Here is a 15147-nt window from a genome sequence, read left to right as displayed (position 1 = left end):
CTCAATCCTGGATAACCTTAAATAAAACAATATGCAAACTTCCAGATAACTCTGGATTAGTTCTTGCTTTACGTACCATGGGACATGTTGCTAGGCAGAAGTTCTTCGTGAAACTACAGACCCAACAAAACTCATAAACTAATGAGAGCCCTTTGCAAAAATCACTGTCTGGACAATATATTGAGCCTCAACAACCCCACTGAAGGCCATGCTTGCAGGGTCATCCCAAACTTTTTCGCCTTTCCCCCTACCCTTTTTGCTGTATGTACGTGATTGAATGCTGCGCAATGGTGTGCAGAGGTTTATTTTCACGTTTCACGCTCTCCTGCCCTAGCGCCTCGTGAGCGCTCCACTTTGTTGGCCTGTGTTCCAAGGAGGTGAGGAGCGTGGGCACTACCTTGCTTTGTGGGACCTAGCACCTTGGGAGCGCCCCAACTTTATTCCAGCAGTGACTGTGCCCCGTTGGATGTCTAGTGCCTCGTGAGTGCTACCTGTAAAGTGCTAAGGGAAGAGGAGTGCTGCCACTTTATTTTTGTGGGATTTAGCACTACAACCTTATTCCTGCACAAGGAAAGCGCTCTCTGTGTACTGCCCAGAAGAAGGTGTGTGGGTCCTGCAGTGTGTGCTGCCAGGGAGAGCGGTTTAACTTAAAAGTACGGCAGGAGCCTATCCCGCGTTTCTGCCACGCTTTCCTGCCTTTTGGGATCCCCGAGCGAGTGCCTACTGTGCAACGGGGGACTTATTAAAAACCGCGGGTGCCCACCCTGCGGTCTTCATGCCAAAACTAATGGGAGCCCACCCTGCACTCTAAAATCACCGCAAATTACCGCCGCAGCCCTTGGCCAACAACAAGAGAAGAGCCACCGCGCTGCCCGCGGTGATCCGGGAGGAGACGGGACCTCGCCCGAGCCGGACGGAAGTGGGTGGGGGCTCCCCGTGAGCAGAGGAGAGCCCCGAGAGGAAGCGGGATCTGCGTTGAAGTCCTGGATCCCAGGACGGTGCCCGAGTTAAGTCTGGCGAAGCACTGCTGGTGGCAGGACTCTCATGCGCTGAGAGAACCCTGCATGTTCTGAGCCTGCAGGAGGAGACGGGAGCAGTCGAGGAGGAGTCCCGGAGTCGGCGCCTCCTGAAGCAGGGCTCCCGTGTGCTGGGAGAACCCTGCGCGCACCATAGGTGCCAGTGGGCCCACGGAGACGTCCGGAGCCTGCCCCGAGAGCCTGGTGAGTGGGGCCTTTGGGGACGAGTGGTGGCGGGGCATCGGGGCACATTGCCAGTGCCCGCCCTGGTACCAGTGCTCATTTTCGTTTTCAGCTGCATCGCCGAAGCGGCAGCTGCATCTAGGGGGCCGTTTGCATTTCTGAGCCACAGAGGAGGGGGCTCCAACGTGCCCAGTACTTGTTTCCTTCCTCAGCTGCACCACGGGGGCATTTTGGAATTCTAGAGTCCCGGAGTGGGGCTCCCGTGCAGACAGTGACGCCAAAGATACTTTTACCTTGGTGGGCACCACTTACTTTTCAAAGTCCAAGAAGAGGGGCTCACATTGGTCACAGCTGCACTGCAGGAGCGGGCAGCTGCAACGTAGCTGGCAGTTATTTCAGGTGTGACTATGTGTGCACTACTGATTAGGTTTTATGCTCATGCCCATATTATGCCCCAGGATAATGCCCCTAGGCTCACATGTTTAGGCCCATGGTGATTTAGATTCATGGTTTGTGCCCCACCTGAATATGGTTGTGCCTAAGGTGATGATTATGCCTAATGTCATGCATAATATGTTATATGCCTAAGGTGTGCTCATACTTTGATTTATGCTGTTGGTTGTATGCCTCATGTTAATGCTCATGCCTGACCTAATGCCCTTATGTTAATGAGGTTGTGGCCACTGCTAATGTTGTTTATGCAAAGATGTGGATGCCTATGGAAACGCCTTATGAGTTATGCCCCATGCTGATGGTTTTGGTGCATAATATGCCTTTGAGCCCACACGTGTATACCTAATGTCACGCCTGGTGCGTTGCTCATGATTTTTCAGTTCATGCCTAATGCATAGGTTTTTGTCCAACGTTCTGCAGGGGGTTTTGTTTATGCCACTAATGAGGCCCTTACACTGTTAAGGAGGTTTATGCCCTTTTTTTGATGCACACTGTGTTTCCGGCCTCATGATGATGTCTACAGGGTGGGTTTTATACTTAAGCCTGATGCTTTCAGGCCTAATGTGTTCATGCTACATAGATGCTGCATGCTAAGGCTGTTCCCTCAATGTTAATAAGGTGATGCCTTCCCCCCAATGATGTTGCCTCTATGGCCACATGTTTACTCCTAGTGCGAATGTAGTATATGCTTTAGGTTTATGCCCATCGTGAAACACGGCTAAGTTCCTTATTCCACCAGTAGGTATTGACTGATTACCTTTATTATTGCTGATGGACTAGACTTCCGTTCATTGTACTTGTGATGGCTCTGGCAGCGGCCCGATTGGCCCTGCCGTGTAAATAGACCCCTTGTATATTGCTACCTGGTGTCAGTTGGCACAGTGCTTTTACAACTGTGATTGCCTGATAATGTGTTCTGCATAATACGTATGCTGTTTTTCACCTAACCTGGTGTGGAGTCTCTTTTGTAGTGTGCCTGGTGTGTCGCCTGTGAGTGTGCTGCGCAGATGCTTTACACAATGCCTCCGAGTTTGGCCTACCCACTCTGCACCACGCTACCCCATTTCTAACATTGGTGGCAGTGGTGGGATCGGACTTGTGTTTGCACAGTTACACAGCGACAACTGGTTGCACTACAAACGGTGCATTTAGAGTAATCACAGAGTTGGGGATTATTTGTTCTGATTGTGTTTCCTCCTAAAAGTGTCATTTTTGAATTGTGTTCCCCTGGTTACTGTGCCTGTGTATCTTGCCAAGATGTGGTTGGTCTATGATGAGGACGAACTTTGGGAGTACACTGAGGAGGAAGTGATGGATTTCTGCAGAGAGAGGGGGATACCAATAGAAGGTAGCTTCCGCAGAAAATTGTTCCTCTTCGAAGTATTTACAAGGGGAGAACACTTAGAGCTCTGTGGGGACCTTCCAGATTACCCCTCCGCATATGAGTGGTGGATTAGGAGGTGACCCTGAGGAGGATCCCAGGCGTAAGGAGGACTCTGAGAGCGAGGGTTCCCAGTCCATAAACCTGGAGGGGGGTGACTCTGAGGAGGAGGAGGAGGAAGAAGATGACAGGGCGGAGACGCCAGTAGCTAATGAGTACACCATGGACAGGGAGTCACGTGCTGGGTCCAGCCCCGGGGCACTGCCCCATCCCTTTTCTTGTCCCCAGAAGAGTGGGTAGATAGGAGGGAAGAAAGGGAGCATCAGCTGGCTTTGGAGAAGCTCCAGTTAGAGCACGCCAAGAAGATAGCGCAGCTGAGGGTTGAAGAAAAAAGGTTAGAGACCGAAAAGGTCCTATCGCAGGAAAGGATGGCTCAGGCTGAAAGGGCCTTCACCAGGGAGAGGCTAGCTCAGGAGGGTAGGCTGTCCCCTGAGAGTGATTTCTGTGGTCTGGATTCACCAGTGAGGGTGGGATCCAGTTGTGGCAACAAGAGTAAATCCAGTGTAGGAAGTCCCACTCCCAGATCTCAGCAGAGGGTGCCTGATTCCCTGGAAGAGGGGTACAGGTTGACATTTAGGGGCAGTAGAAAACTGTCTCACCAGTCCTGGGAGGGGTTTGTGGATGTATGTTAGACTGCACTGGAGGATTGGATGATGGGTAGCACGGTGAACGATTGGGAAGGGCTGTTCCATGTAATTATCAGGGAGCACATGCTCAGAAATTGTTTCCCAAGGTTGCGCCACCACCTGTTTGACAATGGGCTCTCCGATTCCAGGGAGCTTGCACGGGAGGCAGACCTTTGGGTGAGCGCTAGAGAGTCTGAGGAAGCATTGGGGAGCGATTCTGAAGGGAGCGGCTCAGGGATCTTCCAACCCAGCAAGGTGGGAGAGATGCAAAATAGCCCAGCTAGGTCCCAGTGTAGTGGGAGGGTTGTAGGGCCTCACGTCCTATCTACAAGAAGGAGAGAGTCTAGGAGGTGTCCTGAGGTGCCCCAACCGCAGTCTCAGGGCCTGGAGAGTTCCATAAGGTAGCCCCAGGTAGGGAGCCTAGGCTGTCCTGATAGGACGTCCATTGAAGGGGAGCCCCTAGTGTTAGGCGAACCAGGGGCATCTGTAATCAGAGCTCCAGGGGTTCTGGGGTCTGCTCAGTCACCGGGTTTAGATCCTGGGCTGGGGTGCCAGGGACAGGTACTGCCTGACCTGGCGGGAGGGAAGTCTGTAAGCAGTGTCCCTACCAGTTTGACTTCCAGGGGTACTTCTCACGGTGGGAGAGTGCAGAACTCTGGAAGGGGGTGCAGAGGGAGGAAGGACACACCTCTGGCACCGGCTCAACCACAGGGCTTCGATCCGGGGTTGGGAGACCCGGTTCAGGTATTGCCTGACCTGGCGAGAGGGATGTCTGTAAGCAGTGTCCCCCCGGAGTTGTCTTCTAGGGGTACTACTCCAGTTGGGAGAGTGCAGAACTCTGGGAGGGGGTGCAGAGGGAGGGAGGACACACCTCTGGCACCGGTGCAAACTAAGGGTTTAGACCCTGGGTTGGTGGATCAGTTGCAGGTTCACAGCCCCGGACGATTGAGAGAGTGGTGGTCTGAGGGTGCCCCGCATAGGAGGAGAGTGAAGAACCCCAGAATGAGAGGTAGGGAGAGGAGAGCCTCGCCCCAGACCGCTGGTCAGCCTGAGGGTGCGGACCCCAGGTGGGAGGACCAGTGGCAGTTTGGAACTGCACGGAGGAGAAGGAGAGTGGCCAACGAGTACTACGGGCTTGGGGCAACTGCCCCCCGCTCTGTGAGACAGCAAGGGCCAGAGACATCTGGATGGCCTAGGGGCCGGTCCTGGCTGCAACCGAATAGAGAGTACCAGTAGGGTGGCTTAGTTGGTCCAAGGAGTGTTGACAGAGGGAACCACCTGGGTCGCTGATGGACTTGACTTCCGTTAATTGTACTTGTGATGGCTCTGGCGGCGGCCCGATTGGCCCTGCCGTGTAAATAGTCCCCTTGCATATTGCTACCTGGTGTCAGTTGGCACAGTGCTTTTATAACTGTGATTGCCTGATAACATGTTCTGCATAATACATATGCTGTGTTTCACCTAACCTGGTGTGGAGTCTCTTTTGTAGTGTGCCTGGTGTGTCGCCTGTGAGTGTGCTGCGCAGATGCTTTACACAATGCCTCCGAGTTTGGCCTACCCGCTCCGCACCACGCTACCCCATTTCTAACACACTGGAAATGATTCCATCTTGTACCCTCACCCCTATAACAGAAAATCTGCAGCGAATAGGCCCGAAAGGTGGCTGGGTAATCAAACTGGACTTCAAAGACAGCAGGGCAGTATGGAATGCCAGTAAAAGTCTAACCCCTCCTCCTGTACCCCACAGCCAGGTGGGAGGCCCAGGAATGGAATCTGCAGGAGGTTTGGATGGGGAGTGTTAAGGGAAATGTGCCACACCAATAGATTGGCTTAGCCAGGTCTTACAACCATGGAGAGACATTCTACACCTTGAATTTTCAACAACAGTGCTTTGTTGGGCCACAATATGCCACACTTTGTCATGCTTTTGGGTGGCACACTGCACCACATTGGAAAGGGGTGTCCCCCTACATGTCGCCCCAGCACATTGGCTAAATATGTGAGAGCTGCATAGCAATTCAGATCTGCTGCCTGAAACAGCCTACAAGAAAAGCACTGCCCTGCTGAAACCCTGGCCTGCACCAATAGGACTGCACTCTGAATGACTGTGCCTACAGCACACTAAGGAACTACAGCACTAAGGTTTTTGCGTTGCTTTAAAATGAGAAGCAGTGGACTCCCTTAAAGCAACAGGTTAAAAAAGCTTTACTTGCATCATCTCCAGCAAGAAGAACCCAGCTGACTGCCTTAACCTGGACTTTCAAGGTTTTGGCCAGGTGCAATGTGGGAACTGTAGTCCCAACGTCCGAGGAGCAGCTCAGAGACTCTGGAAACTAGGATTTTGTTTGTAGACACTTTGAGCCCCCAAAAGGAACTTCGGGAAGTTTAGAGTACTTGTTTGAAAAAGCACCCTGAGGCGACTGAGCTGACGTCTTGAGTCAAGCCGACTACCTCGCACTGTGACACAGCCTAAATTTCAGTTTCGTCCCGCTGAACGCTCCAGAGCTCAAGACTTCCAGAAGTTGACCGGGGGCTCTAGCTGAACCAAGTCAATGAAGCAGCTGTGAATCCGGCCTGCTGGAGAGGCCCAGTCGATGTTGAGAGAAAACCCTCCAGAAAGGTTTCTATTTCTAAGTGCAAAGGTAACATTTTGACGAGGCATCCTGCTTAGTGTATTTGACCAGGGCTCCATTGCGGTTGGCCTCAAACTTTAACTTTATCCCAGTCAAGTGCGACCAGATGACCCAACATGATGCTATTGGTATTTAAGCACTGGAAGGTGTTTATTCTTTAAAAATTCAGACATCCGATTCACTCCATTGGAATTTGTCATTTTTATGTCATTTTAAATATAAACATATTTCCTATTGTTATACATTGGTGGTGGATTTTTATTGTGTGTTGTGTCTTACTTATTTAATGAATTGGTGTTTTTATATGCTTTGCACACCTGTCTCCTAAGTTAAGCCAGCCTGCTCGTTGCCAGCTACCAAGGTTTGAGCAAGGGAATCATTTATTGAGACCTTGGCTGGGCCTTTATATTGTGTTGTTGGCCTTATTGCTAGTGGTAGGTTCATACTTACCCCTACTAATAAGCCACCTTCCAATAAGGTGGCACACACATCAGAGAAGTAATTTTTTCTCAGCACGGGAAGTGTACTAACTGGCCTGCGAGCTTCTGTAAATTCTGGCATATAGCTATCAGTGACGAGTAGAATTTTTTTTGCAAAGATGATACAGTTCCTGAGGTGCTTATAAATATTTCAGAATTCACAATGCTTGATACCTCGAAGCACGTTGAGGTTTCAGACAGTTTGCTGGTGGCACTAATTTGGGTGGGCAAGGGAAGCAGGGGAGGACTGAAAATCCTTAAACTGGAGCCTTTGTGGCTGGGTGTTTGGGTTACCAGACTTTAAAGTTATAGTATCTGTCATCACAGCTGCAGAATGGGGCTCAATGGTGCAAATATGTGGATAACGGGGAATTAACGCCTCCTAGGGGGGGTCCCGGGCATTGGGTACCATGACACACACCTTCATAGTTTGGTAGATAATCTGGGCATGGGATGGCATCACCAGTAGAGTTATATGCTCAACACCATTCTCCAAAAGCCTACTGATGTGGTGGCTACACCCGTTTGTAAAGCTTGGTCACAAGAAGCCCCTGGAAGGGTGGAGGAAGGGGGCTATGAGATGCTTGTTGACCTCCAGTATGCTGACAGCTGCACTACCCTTGATGAGGCGTGCAAGAAATTCAGGGTAGGCCCAGGACAGTTTCTACAGTTTCCTGCACTGACCTGGGTGGCATGAACAGTGTGGCCCAACTTCCCAACGATCCCTTAAGACAAATTATACCCTGGGCATATTATTATACATGGGATCATCCAGACACTCTGTATCTAATACTGACCCCTCAAAGACCACAGGTCCCCTTCCTGGCACAAGATGGGTGGTAGGTGGATCTACCAGAACTGAAATCGGAAGCAGAATTGATTAAAACTTTTTTTTAAAGGGTGAGAAGATACTCTATATATTTGCACTGTTAGGACTTCTGTTGGCCAAACGCAGAGTCGCCAGCCAGTGGATGTCTGCCCTTGTACCCACGACAATTGCATGGTCCAGGGACCTGACTGACTGGGCCTGGGTGGAATTGTGGCATATGAGGGAGGTCCTCACGGATAAAAAGCTAGAGGTTTATTGTCGGGAATGGGAGAGAATGTTGAGTGTGGTGGCGGAGACGCTGAATGTAGCGTCTGGATGAAGAAGCCCAGACCCCTTGATAGGATGGGAGGTGTGTGTGCTCTTGGGGGAGAAGGCCTGACTTCTGTATAAACTTCAGAACAACGTCCATCTGGCTGGCAATGGAGGGCACCTACACTTACTGGGCCAGGTTTGGTGGGGATGGAGGTCAAGAGAAAGGGAACCCTGATGTTATGACCTGATCAGCCATCCTCAGTGGGGAAGTTGGTTATACGAATGTGTACATAAATACAGTTACCATGTACTGTATGCTAAAAGAAATATTTCAACTGTAAGTTTCATTTTCTCATGATGGCGAGGGCAACTGTTTTGCCTTTTGCTACTTGAGTGGGTTTCCTTGTAAAATGAAAAAAAAAGTTAACAAAAGAAAATAAAAATTCCCATTCCACTGTCTCTTCACCATGGTCTTAGCTCCTGGATGAGACATATCTTAAACCTGTTTTATTTTAGCGCACCTCAGCAGTGCTTGCAGAGCTTTGCTGTATGAAGCTATAGATGCTGTCAATTGTATTCCAATTCATTCAAAAGTAAAAGTTATTCTATAGAAGCTAACAGATTGCCTTCTCAACCATTAGAAAAACGAAACATTTTGGGGCATATTCTCAAGGACTTATCACCGAGTTATCGGCACTTTATCACAGCCAAAGTGGCGATAAAGTCATCGCCCCATTCACAAATCTGTGCTAACAGCCGATATCACCAGTTTTCCTGCAATAGCAGCCGCAGAAAACATTGCCATAGGTGACACCGGCTACTAACGCTAATGAGGTGCAGACTAGGCGTTCCCAAGCAAAAACCCGCGACAACACCACTTCGCAACATTCTCAACGCCCAGCCAGATCGTCGATAAGATCACAAAACAAGCGATAAGGTGTGTTAGCAGCAGGGATTTAACACCTGTTCTGACCTGGTGTAAAGTCGGACGACAACCAGCACCATTAATTGGAGCCCAGTCCAGAGCCACACCTGAAGAACAACAGATGCCATGGAGCCACTGATCATGCAGCTCGAACACCCAAGAGGGCCACAACACCCACCCCCACCAACCAAAGGACCCCCCGCCCCGGGCCCTACCCCGGGCACCCCCCCTGACAAAGATATACCACATCAACCTCAATTAATCATGAACAAAACAATTCGCATGATGTTGCACAATGACAACAAACAACATTCATGTGTGGTCAGAAAAGGGAGAACCATTCATTCAACTTTTTATTGCCAAACAAATCATTTTATTAAAATTAAACACAAAACAAATATTTGGAAGAGTCATGGCAGGTCTTCTCTGGACAATCTGTAAGTTACAGCCTACAAGACAAAATCCATGATAAGAAGGTGTGTCATGCACCCATCAAAGGACAGAGAGCGAGAGAGAGAGAGAGAGAGAGAGAGAAAGAAAGAAAGAAAGGGAGAAAGAGAGAGTGAAAGAGAGAGAGAGAGAAGGGGAGAAAGAGATAAATAAAAAAGGGAGAGATAGAGTGAGTAAAAGGAAGAGAGGGAGAGAGAAAGAGAGAGAGAAAGAAATGGAGAAGAAAAGAGAGAAAGAGAGAGAGAGAGAAAGGGAGAAAGAGATAGAGAAAGAAAGGGAGAGAAAGAGTAAGTGAAAGTAAGAGAGGGTGAGGAGAGAGAAGGAGAGAGAGAAAGAAAGGGAGAAGAAGCTAGCAAAAGAGAGAGAGAGGGAAAGGGAGAAAGAGATAGAGAAAGAAAGGGAGAGAGAGAGAGAGTGAGTGAAAGGAAGAGAGGGAGAGAGTGCCGACACTGTGGACCCAGGCCTCACTGCTCACCTGCTGCCACCTGTGTGTCTCCAACCACGTGCCGGTATACACTGCAGTCCACCAGGTCCCGTACCTGAAACAGAGTCCAGATTCATGAATGGCAGAGTTCACATAATTGCACACGCCATTATCGCTTGCCCGCCCCTGCGCACACAGGCTGCTGCACCCCAGCCCCTCCCGACGCCCAGCGGTGATTGCCCGCCCATGCTCACACAGGCCTCACGCTCACCTTTCACCACAGTTGTATGTCTCCAAGAGGGCCCACCACATGCCGGTGACAGCCCCAAGCCTGGGGCCCGCGACCCTGGCAGCCTCCACATCATGCAGTCCCGCACCGCGGGCCACAAGGTCACACACGTGATTCTGGGTCTTGATTTTGCAATGGCAGAGAACATATCAGTGCACACAGCATCATGGCAGGCTGCACACCTGCTCAGCCCTATAGGTGCCACTAACTCTGTGAATCGCAAGGCCATGCCACGTGGCAGTTGGCAAGCGCAGGCCACTGGCTCAGGCCTACAGTGCGGTCCAGCAGGGCACACACAAATCCTTACCAGTCTGGACCGCCAGGATTGCACATCATCGCAGGCTGCACACCCACTCAGCACTTAAGGTGCCCCTACTTCAGTGCACGGAAAGTCACCCTCCCGTGGCGGTAGGCCTGTGCCGGCCGCAGTGTATTCTGTGCCACCAAGTCTGTGCAACGAAAGTTAAAGGGCCTTTAAGATTGAGTCTCGTGATGCGGACGCCATAATGTCACTTCCGGCAGTTGGTAATGTGATGCGGTAGTGTCCTAGGCCCTCATGCAATTAAAAATAACCACATGTATACACCCAGATAGAGAGTGGAAATAGTGTCCAGCACATGCGACCGGCCCTTTTTATTGGCAGGGTCACATGTCCTGTGATGCGTGTGCTGGATGGGTGTGGCGTGGGTGTGTACCAGCTGTGAGGGAGCGTCTGTGGCATGCTGACAACTAGACCTGTGATCAGCACATCACTACAGGGAAGACCTGGGACATGAAGCATTATGTCCCCCCCCTGTGAGCGTGAGCAGAGTGGGCTGGTCTGGCATATGCCAGTCCAGCGTAGGGGTGTGAACAATGACCCCCGGGGCACTGGGTGTGGTCCCGTCCTGGCCTGGACAAGGAAGTGACTGATGCGTGTGTCTCTGTTGTAGTGCCGGCGCCACCCGGACCGCAATTGGAAATGTTGCACCCTGTGACTCAAATCCCACAACATGAGCAACATGGATGTAAGGGGGACTCACCGACGCTACATCCATCCATACTTACACACTTAAATGATCATAGACATGACACATCTTTGTGAAAATGAATGTTTAATGTGCATTCAGTGGAGTGTTGTAGCTAGAGCAGTAGAGGGCCATGCAAACCCCACTTTACATTGTTGGCGCGTAGAGTGTCAGCCAGAGTCCCCTTTAAGGAATGACAAGTTCATCGGAAGAGGAAGAGTCCAGTCTGCAGTCTGATTGCTGTGTCATTGGTAACGAAACAGAATATGGCAGTGCATGTTGAGGTCCAAGCTGAGTGTCGCAGAGTGCATCGGGGGACAGTGGAATGTTATGATGCAGAGGGCAGAACCAAGCAGAAACAGGCCATATGGTGGAGATGAATGCTACGGCTTCCTTCTTACCACCAAGGAAGATTCATCCGCATCTTCGTCCTCTGATGTCCCATGTGCCTCACATGTGGGTGGTGGTGGTATGTCCCCAGCACTGTGTGGCAGTGACACCTCAGGGGCAGGAGTTGGAATGTCTGCCGCACTGTGTGACACTGACACTTCAGGGGGCGGAGTTGTAGATGGAGTGGTAGCAGCAGCATCCATCCGCGCTAGGCCTTGTGGCAGCAATGCCATGAGGAGGGTCTTCAGGGCATTGAAGAACCCAGATACCTCTCGCTGGTGTGCAGCCGTGGCAGCCGCTCATTCCGCCTGCGTCCGCTCCATGTTCTCCATGATCCCCCGCATGTGTCCCAACTCCCGGGTGACACCGCTGGAGCCACTCTGACCAGATGTTTTTCTTGTCTCAGAGTCATGACTCCAGCGATGTCAGCCATGGATCGTTAGAGAGCATGGCGCGGACTGTGGGTGTCCGTTAGGGACTGTGAGTGGTCCCTGATGGGACTTAGACACCCACGTATGTCATCTAGTTTGGCTGCCATGCGGTCGAACCCCACCCGTACCTGTTCAGCCAACTTCTCCTGGCACCCCAACACACGGTGTTGGAAGGCCATGTGTTGTTCTTGGGGGTCCTGGTCGGTGCAGAGGGTGGGGTCTCAGAAAAGCAGCTGGGCTGCCCTGCTCCTGGAGGTGAGTTGACGTAGCTGTTGATGAACTCTTGGAGGGAATCGGTATAGAAGTTGTGGAGGTTCTCTTCGTCATCAGAGAAGAGAGGTTCGGTCTGCTCAGCAGGAGGAGTTGGTTTTCCACCTGCAATGTGAAGTGAAGATGCTGTTTAACATTGTGTTCCCATGTATGTTGACACATTGTACATGTTTACATACAGACTGCATGAAAATGTACATTGTGACTGTTTGGGAGGAGCTGCCTATTTGATGCGGGACAATGGACATTTCGACAACATCACGTATGTGTGTTTGTACTTGTACATTATCAACTCACATTTCCCTGCTATGCCAAATGTGATTGGCCAGTATTTACATACAAGTGGCCCCAATTGTGTCCCCTGTTCTGTTTTGGACGTGTTGCGGTTTGTACCACATTGTTGTCAATGTTGATGTGCTCTGCATATTATGTGTGTGTGCGGCATTTTGGGAGAGTCGCCCCTGCAGCTCTGATTTTTCTGCTCTTATCCCTTTCATGCGGTGTGCCTTCGGTGCTTCTCCAGTGCTGAGATGTGGCATACTTGGGTACATTGGTGTTTTGGTGGGAGTTGGGGGTCTGGGGCATAGTTTGTCTGCAGCTCTGTTGTTGACGTCAGGGGTTGTTTGTGCACGTGGATGTGTCAGGGTGTGACCTGCTCCTTTACAGATGTGGTCCACACTCAGCCACCTCAGTTTTGTTGCATACAGCATTTCATGGTATATTGACTGCAGCAATGCTATTCGTCAGGCAGTGTCACTTGCTTTGTCAGTGTTGCTCACAGACACGCCGCATTGCTAGGTTTGACTTATGTGCATGGGTCGGTTGTGAGATTGGTGGTGTGTGGGACGGGCCCCCTCTGGGCACATAGTCGACGGGGGCCTATTTGCTGTGCCTAGGTGTGCTGCGGTGTGCCAAGGGGATGAGGGACATGCTCAAGAGTCATAGTGGGTGTGCAGTGTGCTATACTTAATTGTGCATGTGTGCCATTGTGCCCATCTCCCGCCGTCCCCCCAGTCCCTGGTCATTACTCACCCTGTTGCTGTTGTGTCAGGTCATGTTGAGCAGTGTCCAGTCCCCCAACTCCTGCCACCGTCTCCCCACTGATGACTGTGGACACCATGTCCTCCATCTCATCCAGCTCCTCCCGTGACACTGGACTCCCACCTCCAGTCTGCATTGCTGCCTTCTGGTTGTTTGACTGATTTGCATATAGCTGTGTCTGAACTGGGGTGGCGAAGTGAGCTAATGAATGATGATGGATTAAACCCAGATCTATAACTGGGGGTGAGTGTCTGAAAAGTTCAGCATTCTGTCCTTCATCTCCCTGTATTTACTATAAGACGCTCCATGTCGGAATCTATGACAGATACGGCTGGAAACCTGACCTATCTGTAAGCCCTAAGTCACGCATTGCTGCAGTTGTGTCGAAAGTATGATGCAACTCCAGCAATGCATGGGGCCTCCCTATCCCTATGACACTGCGTCACACTTATGCACTGGCACCAGAAGGACAGTCGCCCAGGCCCTCATCAGAAGCAGACTGGACTACGGCAACTCTCTCTAAGCAGGAACATCAGCCAAACTCCAGAAATGTCTACAACGCATACAAGATGCCTCAGCACCCCTCATCCTCAACATCCCTCGCCACAGCCACATCACAGCCCACTTAAAAGACCTACACTGGCTCCCGTCAACAAAAGGATCACCTTCAAGCTCCTTACCCATGCCCACAAAGTGCTCCACAGCATCAGACCAGTGTACCTCAACGAACGACTCACCTTCTACACCCTGAACCACCAGATTCGCTCCGCTGACCTCGCCCTCGTCACCGTCCCCCACATCCATCGAGCGACCACCGGCAGCTGATCATTCTCTCACCTCACCGCAAAAACCTGGAACACCCTCCCCATACGCCTATGACAGACCCAGGACCTACTGGCCTACAGAGGACTCCTCAAGACCTGGCTGTTTGAGCAGTAGCAGCTCCTCCCCCCAGCGCCTTGAGACCCTCACGGGTGAGTTGTATGCATATACCTACATGCGTCACTTTGCAAATAAGGTGTAACATGGTGCTAAGTTCACACTGAAAATACGTCAAGAAATTATGCACCAGCGACATTGAACTGTTGAAGGGGGCAAATAAATAATCTCTTCTGTATTTTTCCCCTACTTTGAGACACTATGGCTGCCAGGCACCAACGCAAGCTCCCTTGCGTCATGGTGCAAGGGTGACAGTGTTGCGGAGTTGATTGATGTTGTGCAGGAAGAGACACCTACCTGCACAAACCCTATCAATCCAGGGTATTTCCACTTTCTCTGTGTGCTGCACACATAGAAACATTTGAAAACAATTATCCTCGTAGCGCCTCCCAAACGTCACCCTTGGGGTGGTATTAGATTCTGATGCATTCTGAAGCTTTATGGTTTCTCATAAATCCGGGAATGCTTTAGATTCCATTGGTATGTCATGGGAACTGAGGTTCTGGACTTTTCTAAGAGTCCAGAGGTGTCAGGGAAACAACACCCAAAGACCCCTGAGTTCCTTCCTGCCTTGGTGCACAAATAAACAGAGACGCGGGCTTCTCGATGGTGGCGTCAAAGACCAAGGTTTATTTACTGCAGGGACACAGAAGAATCTACGAGACTGTTCGATTTGCAAAAAGTGGGTTTTACCTTATACACATAAAATATGCCTTCAGGCAACATTACACGAATTTCTTTCATGCCCAGCCCGGTATCCCAAACAGACAATAAACATACATCAAACAATAATTAGTCGTAGGTTTTCGGTATTCGATCAAGTCTCCTTGTCAGTATTCCATTCTTTGACCGATCCTCCCCATCATAAAAATCGTATCCTCCCCATTGTAAAAGCCCAGAGGGAGAGGAGCAGAGCCAGGTGCAAGGGATATAAAAGTAGGATAAGAGGTGTTTATGGATCATAAACGGGCATGGCTACCGTCTTCGGCCTCTCCATCAGGACAATGGACACGAGAACCAGTATAGCAGGGCTGGCCTCAGGCAAGGGAGGCAGCTTGATTCTGCCTAG

At 50.6% G+C, this 15147-nt stretch overlaps 1 long non-coding RNA gene across 1 annotated transcript in view; it reads left to right on the top strand.

Moving 5' to 3' along the window:
• The first annotated feature begins 1032 nt into the window (after window positions 1–1032).
• The window catches only part of LOC146859734 (uncharacterized), a 212771-nt gene continuing 198656 nt past the window's right edge, over window positions 1033–15147 (top strand). The window contains exon 1 of the long non-coding RNA XR_014979048.1: window positions 1033–1220. This is a non-coding gene — a long non-coding RNA (uncharacterized LOC146859734). The remainder of the gene's footprint in view (window positions 1221–15147) is intronic.

This window comes from Triturus cristatus, chromosome 3_1 (assembly GCF_964204655.1).
Source record: "Triturus cristatus chromosome 3_1, aTriCri1.1, whole genome shotgun sequence".
NCBI classification, from domain to species: domain Eukaryota; kingdom Metazoa; phylum Chordata; class Amphibia; order Caudata; family Salamandridae; genus Triturus; species Triturus cristatus.
This window is presented reverse-complemented; position numbering and strand designations above follow the sequence as displayed.